The sequence below is a fragment of the Suricata suricatta genome, chromosome 16 (assembly GCF_006229205.1).
Source record: "Suricata suricatta isolate VVHF042 chromosome 16, meerkat_22Aug2017_6uvM2_HiC, whole genome shotgun sequence".
Lineage (NCBI taxonomy): Eukaryota > Metazoa > Chordata > Mammalia > Carnivora > Herpestidae > Suricata > Suricata suricatta.
The window spans coordinates 29,706,162-29,723,585 of record NC_043715.1 but is presented as its reverse complement, the minus strand read 5'-3'; positions in this window follow the sequence as shown (position 1 = coordinate 29,723,585).

Genomic DNA, 17,424 nt, shown 5'->3' with positions numbered 1-17,424 from the left:
TCATGTGCCTGTAGGCCATCTGGATGTCCTCTTTGGAGAAGTGTCTGTCCATGTCTTCTGCACATTTATTCACTGGGTTATTTGTTTTTTGAGTGTGGAGTTTGGTGAGTTCCTTATAGATTTTGGATACTAGCCCTTTATTGGATATGCCATTTGCAACTATCTTTTCCCATTCTGTCAGTTGCCTATTCGTTTTCTTGATTGTTTCCTTTGCCTTGCAGAAGCTTTTTATCTTGATGAAGTCCCAAGAGTTCAGTTTTGCTTTCATTTCCCTTGCCTTTGGGGATGTGTTGAGTAGGAAATTGTGGCGATTGAGGTCAAGGAGGTTCTTTCCTACTTTCTCCTTGAGGGTTTTGATGGTTTCCTGTCTCACATTCAGGTCCTTCAGCCATTTTGAGTTTATTTTTGTGTATGGTGTAAGAAAGCGGTCTACTTTCATTCTTCTGCATGTTGCTGTCCAGTTCTCCAAGCACCACATGCTAAAGAGGCAATCTTTTTTCCACCAGATACTCTTTCCTGCTTTGTCAAAAATTAACTGGCTGTACATTTTTGGGCCCAGTTCTGGGCTCTCTATTCTATTCCATTGGTCTATGTGTCTGTTTTTGTGCCAATACCATACTGTCTTGATGATGACAGCTTTGTAGTAGAGGCTAAAGTCTAGGATTGTGATGCCTCCTGTTTTGGTTTTCTTCTTCAATATTACTTTGGCTATTCAGGGTCTTTTGTGGTTCCATACGAATTTGAAAATAGTTTGTTCTAGCTTTGAGAAGAATGTTGGTGCAATTTTGATGGGGATTGCATTGAATGTGTAGATTGCTTTGGGTAGTAATGACATTTTCACAATGTTTATTCTTTCAATCCACAAATTTTCACTTTTTGCATATGACATGATACTCTACATGGAAAACCCAGCAGACTCTGCCAGAAGCCTTCTAGAACTGATCAATGAATTCATTAAAGTCACAGGGTACAAAATCAATGTACAGAAATCAGTTGCATTCCTATACACCAATAATGAAGCAGTGGAAAGAGAAATCAAGAAACTGATCCCATTCATGATTGCACAAAAAACCATAAAATACCTAGGAGTAAACCTAACCAAGGATGTAAAAGACCTATATGATGAAATCTATAGAAAACTTATGAAAGAGATATAATTGGCATCTTAGATATGATATTCGATTGTAATATCATGGCTAAACATTCTAAATAAAATGCTACAGAGGAAAGAAAACTGAAATTTGAGCTCTTTCTGTGAGCATTTTGATCAAAGGTAATAATTTCATCAGAGACACTTCAGCTGGTAAAATAAGACAGATGTAATATTTAAACATTTTATAATTTGAACACATGAAATTAAATTTTCTCTCACAGTCTCTAACCATCTCTGCTTTTCACCAAGCATTTGAGGAAGTGAGAGGCCTCTCCTTCTTTGGTGATGAGGGATCTATTTTGCATAGCACCACTGGCCTCTCTCTGCCCTCTGTCATCAGCCCTGACAAAGGGGGGGAGGGATGGGAGAAGAAACGAGAAATGTTCAGTCCCTGTTCTTCCTCTCTACTTCCTGTCTGTAGGCTGGTCATCTACTGGAAGCACCTTTCCTCACTGCTCTGGGTCCAGGTCTGCCTGTGACCAGTGTATATTAAGTGCTTGTATCTGTCAGGGTTCCACCGGAAGGAGATTTAGTGCCAGGAATGGGCTTATGTGGTTGTGGGAGCTAACTAGGAATGTCCAGCATTCACAGGGCAAACTGTCTGGGCATTCTGGCAACTCATAGGCAGGGGCTGATGTTACAGTCACAGACTTAATTGCCTCTTCCTCAGGGAAACCTGTCTTGCTCTGAAGTGCTTTCAACTGGTCAGATCTGACCCACCCAGATTATCCAGGACAACCTTCTTCATACAAAGTCCTCTGATTGCAGATGTTTATCACTTCTGCAGAATACCTTCACAGCAATACCTAGATTAGTGTTTGACAGAATAACTGTGTACTAAGGCCTACCTAGGTGGGCTGACCACCACCATGTTGTAAGTTCGTTACTCACTCAGACCTAGGTCACATTCTCAGAAAGCGTAGAGTAGTTGCTCAAGAAGTACTTATTTGAATAAATGCATAAATGTTGTTCTCTGACTACTCACCCTTCTCAATGTGTTTGGAACTCAGAATGCAAGAAAAGATAGAGTCCACTGTTCCCTCAAACTCACCCAGCCCTTTCCCCACTTCCAAGGCTGAGTCCAGTAGGTTCAAAAAGAGAATGGAAGGCTTGGGGGAGATCTTTTAATTTTTAGTTACATACAAAACATATTTTGAAAATGAAGTTTAAATTTGTCTTTGAGGGTAGCTGACTATTTGGATGTACTTTCACACTGATGTGATTAGATTAGAATGTTTATGAAACAAAATGGGCTCCTACAACACCAAGTATTGGCAAAGAGGTGGAGAAAACTAAACCCTCATGCATGCTGGGGAATATAAATTGGGCAACTTGGAAAACTGTTTGGTGATATCTACCAACCTCTGACTCAGCAACAGCAGAAACAGTAAGGTAGGCACCAGAGATTGTGATCCATTCCAGAGCCTGGCCACAATTTTCAGCAGCTCCTCCCAAAGGTGGAGTCTATTCCCCACCATCTTGAATTTGGGTCAGCCACGTGGCAGACATGATGGTGTGCTGCTTCCATAGCCAACACCTCAAGATATCCTGTGGCTCTTTCTTTCACCCTCTTGGAACACTCCTTTGGGATTGCCACACGAGAAAGCCAGGCCAGCCTACTGGAGGAGGAGAGCCAGGTGGAGGTGACATGAGACACCTCAAGCCAGCAGCCAACACTGGCTGCCAGATGAGAGAGGGATTGTCTTGAGCCCTCCACTCCAACTGGATACAGTAGCATGGTGAGCTTAGAAAGAACCTGGGGAGGAATGGCCAAGCCAATCTCACAGAACCATATGAAATAACACATCATTGTTGGTTTGTTGGGGTGGCTTTGTACCCAACAATACATAGTAGATATAAGCATGTTCCAGAATGTTTATAGCAGCCCTCTTCATAATAGTCCCAAACTGGAAACTACTCAAATGCCCATCATCAACTACTCAAATATCCATCACCAATGAATGAGTAAACAACTAGCAGGATAGTCACACAATAGAATACTATTCAGTAATGACAGTGAACAATCTAATCTACAAGGACACAGAAGAATTTGGACGGATCTCACACACAGAGTTGAATGAAAGAAGACAGAAACAAAGGGTGCACACACTGATGCTTTTATACAGAGTACAAAAATAGGTGCGAGTATTCAATGCTGTTGGAAATTAGAATAGTGGCTTCCCTTTTGGTGACTGGAAGAGAACACAGATGGATATGGGGTGTTAGGAATGTTCAGTTTCTCAATCTGGGTAGCAGAGAGATGGGTATATTTATTGTTTATAAAAGTTTGACAAACTGTATGGTTCAAGGGTATATACTTCCAGTTATAAGATGAATGGGGTTCAGGATCTAATATTCAGCATGATGATTATGGTTAATAATACTGTATTATAGAGGCACCTGGGTGGCTCAGTTGGTTAAGCATCCAACTTAAGCTCAGGTCATGATCTCACAGTTCATGAGTTCAAGCCCTGCATCAGGCTCTGTGCTGACAGCTCAAAGCCTGCTTGGGATTCTCTGTCTCTCCCTCTGTCTCTGTCCCTCCCCCACTTGTTCTCTCTCTCTTTCTCTCTCTCTCTCCTCTCTCTCTTTCTTTCCTCTCTCTCTCAAAATAAACAAACTTTTTTAAAAAAGGTATTATATACTTGAAAGTTGCTTAGAGAATAAATCTTAAATGTTATATGACCACAGAAAAAATGTGTAATTATATGAGGTAATAGATGTGTTAAGTAATTTTATAAAGGTAATCATTTTGCAACATATATGTGTATCAAATCATATATGTGTATCAAATCATCACCTTAGACTTACACAACATTATATGTCAATTATGTCTCAGTAAAGCTAGAAAAAATACAATTAAATAAATAAGTTCAATGAACTGTAGATTTATCTCAGGCGTACTTCTCTGTTTGTACGCAATACTTTAATAAAAAGTTAAGAATATGTATCTTGTAGATTACCTACAACATTAGGGCTGTTGAAAACAGGAACACACCCTTTGTGTCAAAGCATGGTTACACATGAATTCAGATTCTTCCAAAACAAATTTCTCAAATGTAGCTTAAAATTATTATGAGTTCTGGGACGCCTTTGTGGCTCAGTTGGTTAAGTGTCCAACTTCAGCTCAGGTCATGATCTCACAGTTCGTGGGTTAAAGCCCTGTGTCAGGCTCTGTGCTGACAGCTCAGCTTTGGATTCTGTCTCCCTCTCTCTGCCCCTTCTCCTGTCATTCCCTCTCTCAAAAATAAAATAGACATTAAAATTTTTTTAATTATTTTGAGTTCTGCTAGCTCTCAGTTCTACTTATCACTGCCTTAAAATTTAGATAAAATAGGGGCACCTGGGTGGATCAGTAGGTTAAGCCTCTGACTTTGGCTCAGGTCATAATCTCATGTTTGTGGGTTCAAGCCCCGCATTGGGCTCTGTGCTGACAGCTCAGAGCCTGGAGCCTGCTTCAGATTCTGTGTCTTTCTCTCTCTCTCTTTCTGCCCCTCCCCTGCTCACTCTCTGTCTCTCTCTGTATCAAAAATAAAATAAAACATTAACAACAAATTTTTAAAAAATTTAGATAAAATATTTCCTAAGGAAATATAAGGCCAAACCAAAAGTAAGAATTGGAGTCTTTCTAACCTTGAACGTCGCCTATAATGTCTTTGATAACGAATCAAGGGGCGCCTGGGTGGCTCAGTCGGTTGAGCGTCCAGGCTCAGGTCATGATCTCACAGTTCGTGGGTTCGAGCCTTGTGTCAGGCTCTGTGCTGACGGCTATCTCAGAGCCTGGAGCCCGCTTCAGATTCTGTGTCTCCCTCTCTCTCTGACCCTCTCCTGCTCATGCTGTCTCTCTGTGTCTCTCAAAAATAAATAAGAAACATAAAAATATTAAAAGAATCAAAATACTGTTCATGCAGTAGCATCCTACTACATCTGGAGTTCTCTGCCAGTCCCTGGGGGATACAGTGGTGAAGAAAATGGGCACTTTGCTCTCAGGTAACTTACATTCTAGCGGGGTCTACTCAGCTTAACCAGTAGCGGGGAACTCATAACTTCACAAGGAAACCTAGTCTACTCCCAGTAACTTTGATTGTTAGAAATGGCTTCCTGAGGGGCACCTGGGTGGCTCAGCTGGTTAAGCGTCCAGCTTCAGCTTGGGTCATGATCTCACGGTTTGTGGGTTCGAGCCTTGTGTCAGGCTCTGAGCTGACAGCTCAGAGCCTGGAGCCTGCTTCAGATTCTGTGTCTCCCTCTCTCTCTGACCCTCCTCTGCTTACGCTGTCTCTCTCTGTCTCTCAAAAATCAATTAAAAACATTTTTAAAAAATTTAAAAAAAAAGAAATAAATAAATGGCTTCCTTATTTAAGCCAAAATCCCTCTCCCTGTGACTCTCAGTTCAGTCTCTGGAGCAGCAGAACTCACCTCCCTTTCTCCTGAGCATCCCCTCCTCTGGATCAAACAGTTTGTGTCCCTTTCTCAGTCTCTTGTTTCATCCCATTTCAAGTACCCCACAGAAAGTGGCCACCCTCCTGGGACAAGCTTCAAATGGGCAAGATTTTTATTGAAGTGTTAGACTCAGAACCAGACACAATATTCCAGGTGAGACTTGATCTGGAGTTCCTTTCTCCAGCACCATTGACATTTTGGGTAGGATAGTTCTTTGCTGCAGGGGCCATCCTGTGCAAGGTAGAAGACGTCGCAGCCTCCCTGTGACAAGAACATTGCCAAATGTTCCCTAGTGGGGAGCAAAGTCACCCGCACTTGCAAACCACTGACTGACTGACCACAGCATGATCGCCGGGTTTGCAGGCTGGATGTTCTCTGTCCACCCCTCGGCCACCAAGCTGCCATCTTGCACGCATTTCTCAGGCACTAGCTACAAGTCTGCTCATTCTCATGCTGGACTACGTCGTCCGAACTAAATACCTACCTAAAATGAAATAAAATGTCAATTGCCCAGCGAAAACAAAAGTTGGGTTGTGCCCCCGCAAAATAGAAACTGTCTCTGTTTGCTCCTATAAAATAAAAGTCAGTAACTGTCTTTGGCATCTGTGTCTCTTTCAGAAGAGCAATGTGAGAGTAGCATCAAACAGACAAAACTGGAGGGTCTCTGACCAGATAAAAAAAGAAGCAGGGTTCAGAAGCAAATGGGGTATAAGTTGAATTTACCCAACAGCCCCATCCCCTGTGCCATTATGGTGGGGCAGGAGGAACAAAAAAGTTTATGGGAAGGAGAGAGATCTGGTAGATTATCTGGTTCTTAGAATCTTCAAGAGTCATACAATCAAAATTAAAAAATCTGGGCTTTGTCCTCTGCTTAATAAGCAGATCTGATTTTTATTCTTAACTGAATAAGTAACAGCCTAGTGGGTAAAAAGCAGACACTGAGAAATAAGGCAGGTGGTGTGGTTTTACCAAAAGAGTATCTGAATCAGGCTGCATTCAGTTTAGGGGGCGAACTTTTGAAATGGGCAATAGACTGGATCTTGGTTACTTGGGAAGCTGTAGACATTTAAGTTTGTTACTGTTGTGAGCTAGACACTTCTCTGGCGTACATAGGAGAATTCTCTTTATAGAATGAAACCACTTCCGGACTAGGGTGGAGTAAGCACTTAGCAAAAGAAGGTAAACAAAGTGATCTTTTCTTTGTCTCCCTGCCCACAGTGAATTCACACTGAGTTTTCCTACATACTTGGAAGGATGGGGTAGACACTTTATTTCGTTGTGGGTGTGCATAACTATAGGAATTCCTCAAAGCTCGGGGTGAGAAGCAGGCAGTGAAAAGCTGATGGTTGCTTCTTTTGTTTGGTTTTTATTGTGCATGACTAAATGTATTAGACATGTTGGATCAGAGAATATGCATCTGTGAATCACGGCGCGGTGGAATTTGTATGTGTTTTGCCTACTAATATCAGTTGCCCTTTCCAGCTACAAAAGGCCTCCCTACTAACATGATATCTGAATTACTTTAATAAAATTAGAGACAGGGCATGCGATGTGAGACTTCTGTAAGAAATGAGAGATCCTTCCCAAAGCTTTTATACAGAATGTTCTTCTGTGATTTGTGTTTTCTTCAAACACAAAATACGAAAAGATGGGAAGGTAGGAACTATGGCCCGGGAAGGGAAGGGATGAACATAATAGGTTTTAGAAATGACTCTTTATAGCCTCCAACAAACTACAAGTAAAAGTACATTTTTTATTTTAATCTTTTCTGCAAAAATGCATTGAACTTCTGCTATGTGAAAGGGGTTTGCCTTGGCTGGGTCATGCTCTATCTAGTCTCTGGAAAGCTATTGATTCAAAGGCCAGGCCATTCTTTAAATACTATTTGGGTCGGTTTTTATTCTGCCGTGGATGGAGTTGTAATAAAGTATTGCGCTAGGCTGTTGCTACACACCAGGGGGAGAAATCTGAATGTCGTATGGTCTTTCATCAGCTTTATTGTCATTTCTTGGGGGAAGAAAAATGAGATTTGCTTAATCGCGGAAGTATGGTAAATTTCTTTCTTCCAATCCAAAATGTTTTTCAGCGAAGATTTTCCATTGAGAGAGATTATTATTTAGGAGATATCCTTGAAAATGTTTCTGCTCCATGTCTGAAAATCTCTCTCCAAGAGGATTACTTCTAGTTTTATGGCTGTGTCATAAAGGCAGGTGCTTTGTGCTTAAAACAAAGGTAGATGTGGTGGACTGGAAAGAGTCCTGGACAAGGAGTAAGGAGTCTGCTTGGGTCCTGAGCCTTCTTTTACCATGTGGCCCTGAGTAGGTCATTTTACTTCTCTCTACCTTGATTTCCCCAGTTGCCAAAGGAGGGCTTTGGGCTAGATTATCTTTAAGGCCCCAGCAGCTCAGAGAAATCTTAAGATTAAATTTGTTCCTGCCTGCCAGCTAGACATCACTCTGAGCAAACATATTTGCTCTGTTGAATGGCTATGTTTCCCCATACACATAATTGAAGATATTTTATACCTGAAGTTACAATTTCATCACTTACCTACCCCATATCATTTAAGGTCTCTTCATTCTGCTTTGAAGTTCAAAGAAAGAGAAGACTCTGTATAATGAGAATGGCTCCTTTGAAATGCTTCCTTCGCAGCTGCAAAGCTCTGTGGATTCTGCACTGTACGAAGGCTATTGTAATGCAGATGTGTTCCAAAGTGCGTCTGCAGCGAGAACATTTCCATGGGTCTTTACTGTATTTCTTCTATTATTCATAGAACACAATGTAAATGAAGCCATAAATTTTACCCCCCAACACTAGATGGAGAAAGAAGATAATGGAAATTGTGAATTATGAATGAATCACTGTTATTGTAATTCCTTAAGGATTCTGATGGAGATGATCAAATTCATGCAAAGACACAGATTCTAAACTTTTATGCCTGGGTCCTCAGTGATGCCGTGGGGAATCTCACAAGGAACAGTCTCGGTTTTTACCTGCCAAATTATCTCACAGATGATCTACCCAGGCCTGGACAGATCACCTTATTAAAGATGAAGAATTCATTCCTGGGGGAGGGGAAAGGGTTGCAAAATATGTGTGTGTCCCAGAGATTCAGACAATAGGGCTTAGGATCCCAAATGCACAACAGTTGAAACCTTCATTGCTGACTTCTGGGAATTCATTCTTCCTTGTAGGAGACTGCAAGGAGGAAACGTAAAGTAACTAGGAGTCACGATCTTTCTTAAAAAGATGATCAGGCAGTCTAATAAAGTCAAGGGCACAGATATCTTTTCTTCCTTCTAGATTTGTTTTGATAACAAGAATTCTGGTCAACAATTCTCTGAGCCGTGGTATGCAATTCTTCTATGTCACAACAGTGGTCCATGAGATTCAGAAGCAGTTCTGGTTTTGACAATGATGGGAAGTGATTAGAAGTACTTAACTGATGTGAGACGAAGCCTCTGGAAAATTTCAACCTTAATCCACTTTAGCCTCGTGCCAGGCTTTTAGAAGGTTACAGCCACCAAAATGAGATTTGAGATGATATTGAACAGTTCAAGTGTCATTCCGGAAAGAGCGCTCTTTTGCAGACCCCCAAGGTAAATTGTTGACATTTTTATATTACCAAATATGCATGAATAGATATAGATACAGGAAAGTGAAGATTTCTGTTCAGTAGCTGCTATCCACTCTCAAACACAAAATAACCTAAAATTTAGAATATATGTCATTCTGCGGGCTGTAAAAAGTACAGTGGAGATTCTCCATAAAAGATATTAATATTCACCAAGATGTAGTAGAGGCAGGCTGAGCCAGAAGTTTTTGGACAGTCAAAATCCCTTCCCCGATCCTCAATATCCATATCTGCAAAACAAAAAATGTGGATGAGATGGTCTCTAAGGTAATTTCCATTTCTAACTTGCTCAGTTCTTAAACAGAAAGCAAAATGAGATGCAAATGGTCTTCTTTTGTGGGGTCTGGCCTATGAGATAGTTTATAAGCTAGGACCCCATTCTCTTGTCTTGGGACTTAGGGGTGTTCTCAAAGTCTAGAATGGGGATTATCTACCTAAAGCCAAGTTTGGGGGGCACAATCAAGGTTACTGCAGCTTCCAGCCAAGCAGAGTCTTTGCCTGTTGCCAAAGGTAAGGACAGCTATGGTCTAGAAATGTTCATTCCCACAGCAAATGGCCGCCATTATCCATTATGCTCACTTGAATAGGAGCTCAAAGAAGCCAGGCACTGTGTAAAGAAACTCCTGTCTGGTCCATAGAGGTGTTTCAGGTTTGGTTCCTTCAGCTCAGGACCCATCCATGTCTCTTCTTCTTTGTGGGCTCCCTCCTTACAGCTTTCAGTCAGGGAAACAGAATTTAGGCCACCCTGACGAAAGGTAATGTGGAGAACCAGTTACAAACATGTTAGGAAAGCTGATGGCCATCAGGAGACATTGAGGCAACCTGAAGAGCTGGAGAAACCAAGGGACAGAGGGAGGAAATACTCGCCACAGAGCCCAGATTCTCCCTACAGGCCAGAACCAGAGAGGTTGATGCAGCTACTGTCAGAGATGCCACCGGAAGCTGAGAGAAATGTCCTGACATCTTCCTCCTCTCCCCTCGGCCACAAGGTCTGGGCCACGCTGCCACAGACAAACCTACACAGAGACCATGTGGGCAAGAAAGCCTGGGGGTGGAGTCTACAGAGGTTAACCTGAGGTGCAAAGCAGAGCAGCAGACGGATGAGAACGAGGTCTCCAAGTGAGCAGACAATGACCTGCACACCTTGGAACTGTTTTCTAGCATTAGAAGCCAGAACTTTTCCTCTAAGGCAACTCAAATACTTCGCATTCTTCTGAGGCCTTAGGCTTTTGAAACTCAGATGCAAGAAGAGACCTTGTTCTCCGAATTCCTGCTAAGATAGTCTGGTTGACTGAATGGAGATGTACCAAGAGCTGTAGAGACAAGCAAGAAACCACAAACATGTGGCTAATACTTTGAAGATGTTATGCCACATGTGTCTTTCTCCATGGTCACTGGTGCCTCTTCTAGGCTCATGTTTGTAACTGGTTCCTGATGCCTGTCGCAGTAGCCTCCTAACTAAGCACCCCATCACCACCTCCCAGGATTAAAACGTATTTCTTACAAGTGGAAAACATCACGTCAACTTTACTCACACAATGGTCATATTTAATGAATATCAAAATGGACCCCTCAGTTATTTCCCATCAGACAGATAGTATTCTCCACCTGGTAGTGTTAGTATCCCAGACATAGCTCATATTAATTCTTCATTCACCTCAATTTGATAATACCAGGGAACAGATGGCAAGGACTCGTCCCTCAAAACAACCTAGGTAGACGTTTTCTGTTGCCCTCATTTCTTGTTCATGGTGTTGGGTCATGCTTCCACTGTGCCCACCTCTTCTCTTTATGCCGTGATTCACCCTTGTAATTACTCATCCAAGGTCTGTCTTCCCTGCAATAATATATGCTCTAACTTTGTAGGGATTGTGTCTCTGTGATTCACCAATGCATTCCTAGTTCTACAGCATCAGGCACACTGCAGGCATGACACAAATATTTGTGGAATGAATGGATGAATGAATAAAGCCAACTCCGGACCATCTTCAAACATGCTACAGAGATACTTTCCTCTTGGAAAGACAGACCATCACACAGACAAGGAAGAAGTGAAAAGATGCCATAGGTCTGGAAATTACCTGCCTGCTAGCCTGCCATGGTTACCAAATTCTCTGTACAGATTCCAATGCAGAGCCCCCAAATAGCTCCCATTAACCAGTGCTTACGGAAGTGGCATATTTAGGCCATATCAGAGGAGCAAGCCGTTGACAAGGATGAACTGAACATCCTAAGGTTACAGGAGCATAAGGGATTTGGGCTTGGGAAGAGCTACTTCAATTAAAATAATGCTTTTCAAGTACAATTTGTACAATGTAATTTTTATGTCTGATTCTCTTCAAAAATCTTTCACCTCCTTATGACATTTCCATAATTACTTTTTGAGAGGAAAGTTTCCTTTTTTCCAAAAATTCTGGCTTTCTGGAAAATCAATGATTCCGACCACCACCCCAAAGTTGTTAAATGAAGATAAAACAATGAAAATAAGGGATGACGTTCTGACATGGGCTACAACATGAGTAAACTTTGAAACCGTCATGCTAAGTGAAGTGAGCCAGGCACAAAAAGACAAATATTAACAGGAATTCAATGGCATGTGGTACCTGGAAGAGGGAAAATTTATAAACAACCCGAAAGAAGAATGTAGGTTATGAGGGGCAGAGTGGACACTTGTTGTCTAATAGATACAAGAGTCTCCGTTTGGGATGATGTGAAAGTTCTGGAACCCATGGTCCAATACTGTGAATATCCTGAATGCCACTGCATTTTACCCTTACATGTGGTTAACATGGTTAACACGCACACACGCACACACACACACACACACACGCCCACACGCACACACACACATGCACACGCAGAGCCATGACCAAACTGGATTAATCCCAGAAGGACAGGAATGGTCTCATATTAGAAAAATCCATAAACTCACTTTAGTAGACGAAAAGAGATAAAACATTTCTTAAGTCCTGCTACTGTCACTGAGCCCAGAGTTATTTCCTATGCTAATGATTCCCAGTCAAGTCTGCCTGAAATTTTTTAACCCGGCCATAAAGTGAGGTGTCAACAGGACACCATCATAAAAACGACACCAGATGAGGGTCATTTGTCGAGTCTTCTATTCTTTCATTTTACATTTTTCTTCCATTTGTCCAGACAAATCAATTCAGTAAACATATGAACTGTCTTTTCAAATGTGATTTATGGGGCTATTTAAGTACTCATCACTGGAGGCTCTTTTTCTTCCCTAAGTGATTCCTTTTCACTCTTTCCCAAGACTTCAAATTGCAAATGTTTCAGCCAAGTAAACTTTCTAATGTACAGCAGATTTCTATTTTTTCCCCATTGCAAATAGTGTAGAGATCCCCACTCACCTGTAAAGAGACTTCAATAGAACACTTCTCTTCAGCTTTGAAAGAGGAGAGATGAAAAAGTAACAAAACCACAACCTATATGAGTCTGCAGAGGGATATTCACCAAATTCTGGAAGGCCAAGGTCAAGGAAACTCCTGCCCTTAAGTGTCAGAGAAGCAGGTAAAGAACGCACAGGAATAGTATAGCTAATTCAACATACAGTTGTATAATGAATTTACAAACATTGTCCAGACTGTGTGTAAACACTGCCAAGGCTTTGGGTAAATTTACAAATGACATCCTTGTTCTGGATTCTTCAGTAGCTACTCCATGATTATTATTTATATATCATTCATATATAAGTAACTTAGAATGAATAGTACTTTTAAGAGATGGAGGTATTTGTGTGGCATTCATCCCCCTCCAAAGACTTATAATATTTAAGGAAGGCTAGATCAATTCAGAGATCACACGGCAATCATGCATCCAAGCAGAAAGGAGTCTTGCGGGTCCCCTCAAGTTACCAAATGCAGAAATCTATAAATCCGACCACAGTGAACCCATATCTTGGTAGCTTTGCCAAAAAGAGAATCCTGCTTTCCCCCATGTTCACTGTCCTCTACTCCCACTGGCCTCCTCTCTGATCCTAGTGGGCCAGGCTCCTTCCTGCCTGGGGGCCTCTGCACATGCTGTTCCTTCCACCCAGAATGATCTCCCTGGAAAACTCTGCATGTTGGCATGAACTATCTTTCACTATCTGCTTCAATGGCTCTTCTCCTGGGTGGCTTCATGGCCTGCAGACTACTGGGTCTCTCTGTCACATACCCTCTAAGCACACCTGGCTGTCTCTACTCTTTAGTAATAACCCTCATCACAAGTGGAATTAGTAGCTTCTGTAATTAGTTCATGTCTGTCTCTCCCACTAGACTCTGAGCTCCGTGAGGGCAGAAATGATTGTGTATTTATCAGGACAGTCTCCATATTTTGCAGGCCCCAGTGCACAATGAAACTGTGGGGCCTTTTGTTTGAAAGTTACTGGGAATTTCAAGACAACAATAGAACGTTGAGCCAAGCATAGGACCCTCCTAAGTGTGTGGCCTTGGGGAATTCCATGAGTCATATGCCCATGGAACTCTCCCTCAGCTGATAGCACAGAGGTTGGTACCTAGTAGGTGCCCAGCCAGTACGTGTTTATTTATAAGTATGTAGAGGGCTGGCATCCTCTTTGTCCTCTGCCCATCCATCTTCCATCACTTCAACCCAAGAAACATGGTTCTTGTTACAGTCATGCCTTAGCATCCAGCTTTGCGAAGCTTCCTTTAAAAGTTAGAAACTTCTCCATCAGTCTCATCCAGAGCCCCTAAGATTGAGATTTCTCTGAAATTACTGCCGAGAAATGTATTTTTATGTTTCCGTAAAGGAAACTCCGGTGCATCCTTCAGTGAACTGTTCTTGAAGAGAAGGGAAAAATCAATGCTTTCAGATAGCATTACCTGGCCCTGAATAATCCTGAAGCTGTCCATGACTTACTGTAGAGAGTATAATTGAAGTGAGGATAAAGTGCGCACCATTTCAAAGTCTACTAAATTGAAACCGTTCTTTTTGTTGACACATGCTTGGGAAGCTGTAGATAATGTGATTTAAAATAAATACACTGGCCCAGTATACTTAGATAATTGAAATAAATATGAAATAACCCATAGAGTCCACCAGCCGTTGGGTAAATTAACCCCTTGCATGCCAGGCGACAAGGCATTGGCATGAGGAGAAGGACATGGCGCTGAGTAAATCTAGGGGAGAAGACGGCACACACCCTGAAATGAAATGGGCACTTTCAAATGTTGAGTTTTCAGGCACTTGGCCTGAGTTGTGTTAAAAAAAAAAAAAAATCCTGCCAGGTGATGAATCCTCTCTTGATTCTTCCACCATGCAATTCTGTTGAGTCAATATGAAGGGCTCCTGGTGCCCCAGGGTAATAGCTAGAGTGGATGTTTAAAAAAGAGGGGGGAGAGTGTAAAGAATCAGCTTTCCTTCCCCTGATATTTCCAAGGGAACAATAAAGAGCAAAACACCGAAGGCTACATTAAAATGGTTTCATCAGAGCCCTTTTGAGCAATCTTTGAATGCACAATTTCTCAGTCAGGACGCACCTGAGGACCCAAGGGCGTATGAGTCTATAATTTAAGTTTTTCATCAGAGGAGCAGAGCCACCATGAGTAATAGGCCAGTTCTGTTATGGGGCTTAGATCATCAGTGATCACAGGAGCTAGTTAGTAGTCTGTGAAGGTCTGTTGACCTGTGGCTGGTCCTGAAGTCAGCATGTTCTGTCATTACAAAAGGAAGATAGACATGGTATGAGGAGGATAGGGCCAGAATGGAGCCAGAAGAACATTCTGCAACCACAAGGAGGAATCAGAACAGGTATCTGGCTCTTACAGGAACCCACCCGATCTCTCAGCCACCTCCATGCCTAAAACACCATTGGTAAATGAGACCTGCTGGAGATCCACACATGGACCTGACCCAAAGTTTAGAGAAGCTGAAGGAGAAGCCATTGGGAAGGAAGAAGCCATGGATCCGGATGCTAATCCATGCCAACAACGTGACCAGCAGACCCAACATCCAGGGTGGGTGACAACAGCACCTGACCCCATACACCTTCCATTGAAACAAGGTGGCCCCTTCACCCCATCTTCCCAACGTCACACAGGTCTCCTCATGGCCAAACCTAACCCAGCACCATGCAAGGAAAGGAACCCTGGGAAATGTAGTTCCAGCTTAGCCAAATATGATGCAAATCCCCAAGGAACAGCAATTAGCAGCATGCCAAATGCATGTTTCATCAAAGCTCTTTTGAATAATCTTTGAATATGTAACCTTTCAGTTAGGATGTACCCTAATAACCAAGAGACTGTGGTTGGAATTAGACACAGCCCTAGATTCAGGTAAAATTGGGGTGTGCATACAGCAGTGGTCTTAACTGAGGACCATTCCCCCCCAGTGGAGAGGGGGGCAGTTAGCAATTCTGAAAACATTTTTGGATGTCACAGATAAGAATGTGCCACAGGGATCTAGGAGGTAGAGACTAGCGATGTTGCTAAACATCCCACAGTGTTCTGGACAGACACCCACAATAAAGAAACATGCAGAACAAAATGTCAATAGTACTGAGACTAAGAAGTCCAGACCCAGAGGAAGGGGTACTTGAATGCTTACAATCATCGTGGGTTGCAAGAAAAACACAAGAATATTATATCAATTTAAAACCCTAAACTGGGGTGCCTAGGTAGCTCAGTCCATTGAGCATCCAACTCTTGATTTTGGCTCATGTCATGATCCCAGGGTCTTGGGATTGAGTCCCGCACTGGGCTCAACCTTGATCATGGAACCTGCTTAGGATTCTCTCTCTCCATCTGCCCTATCCCCACATGCTCTCTCTCTCTAAAATAAAAAATAAAAATTAAACGAAACCCATACTAATTAAAAGTAAGATGATCTTATTGTGAAAAGAAATGAGGTAGAACAGTATGTGCTGGTGTGGTGCACAGCAAATAGCACATATGGTATAATGCCTTTCTGGTAATGGGCAATGCTTCTATGCTATCTTATTTGCCTGCCCCCAGAAACAAGTCCTAAGACAAGGATTTGAGTTCAAGTTGTTTCTGGGAGACAATCTCAGGAAACACAGGTGGGGGGTTGGGACGTGAAACAGGGAAGTGAAGGCAGTCAACAGAAGATGCATTACTGAGTCAGTTACCACCATGGGAAAATGAAGCTCACTCCCTTTGGAGACTCTGAAAGGCAGAGGAGGACACACACCTCAGAGTTATTCCATCTGAATGGTGAGGGAGCTGGAGTATTTATCCCCCAATTCCCAACAACCATTGGTTGAGGGTTGAAGATTGCTCCAGAGATGGGAGCCAGGGCCTTCATTATCTAGTACTCCAGTGCACCATGTGAGTTTCAGTGGTCAATGAAGCTCTAAACTCAGAGAAGGTCTTCAGGCAAAGAAATGTAAAAGCTAACATTTGGAAGTCGGGGAAGGGGGGGCATGAATCAAAGGGGAAGGATGAAGGGACAAAGGTAGAATCTGCCGTGACTATAAAACAAAAGTGTTTTAATAACCAATGTCTTTATTATATGATAAATCCTTACACAGAGAATTCTTCCTCTTTTCTCTTGGGGTGTTGGACAGAAATATGGTTGCTGGCATTTTGATATAATCTGGAAACTCTGAGAGACAAATATATGAAAGTAACATCAAGGGCCTTTCTGTTGGTGGCAATTGTTAACTTTTAAGATGTGTGACACAAAGTAATATTGATTTATCAAAAAGCTGATTGTCTCATCAGAAGGTGTCTGCCATCATGAATACCTTCTAGGTGTGTGGGGGGAGGCAGGCGTGCAGGCAAAAAGAGTGGGGGGGAGGGGTGAGACCATAAAGGCAATAGTGGTAAGTAAAGGAAATAAAATAGAGTTAAGTAATGGAGAATGAATGCAGACTGAGGAGGCCGCTTGATCTGGGTTGGACAGGAAAGAAGATGACATTTGAGTTGTGACCTGGATGATGAAAAGCCCGCCATATTCTTTAGGGAGAGAGAGGTCCCAGCAGAGGGAACAGTAAACGCAAAGATCCTGAGTCAGGAAACCAGGTTGGTTCATTGGAGGTAGGGCTAGACCTTAGAGATAAAGGGAGAGTGGGGTAAAAGATGCAGCTGGAGAGCAGGTGGGGCATCAGATGACACAGAACCTTACTACGTGGTTCTATACCCCATAAGGATCCCATAGCGTTTGCTTCCATTGCTATGGGCTGACACCGGAGTGTTAAGCAGATTGATTCAAA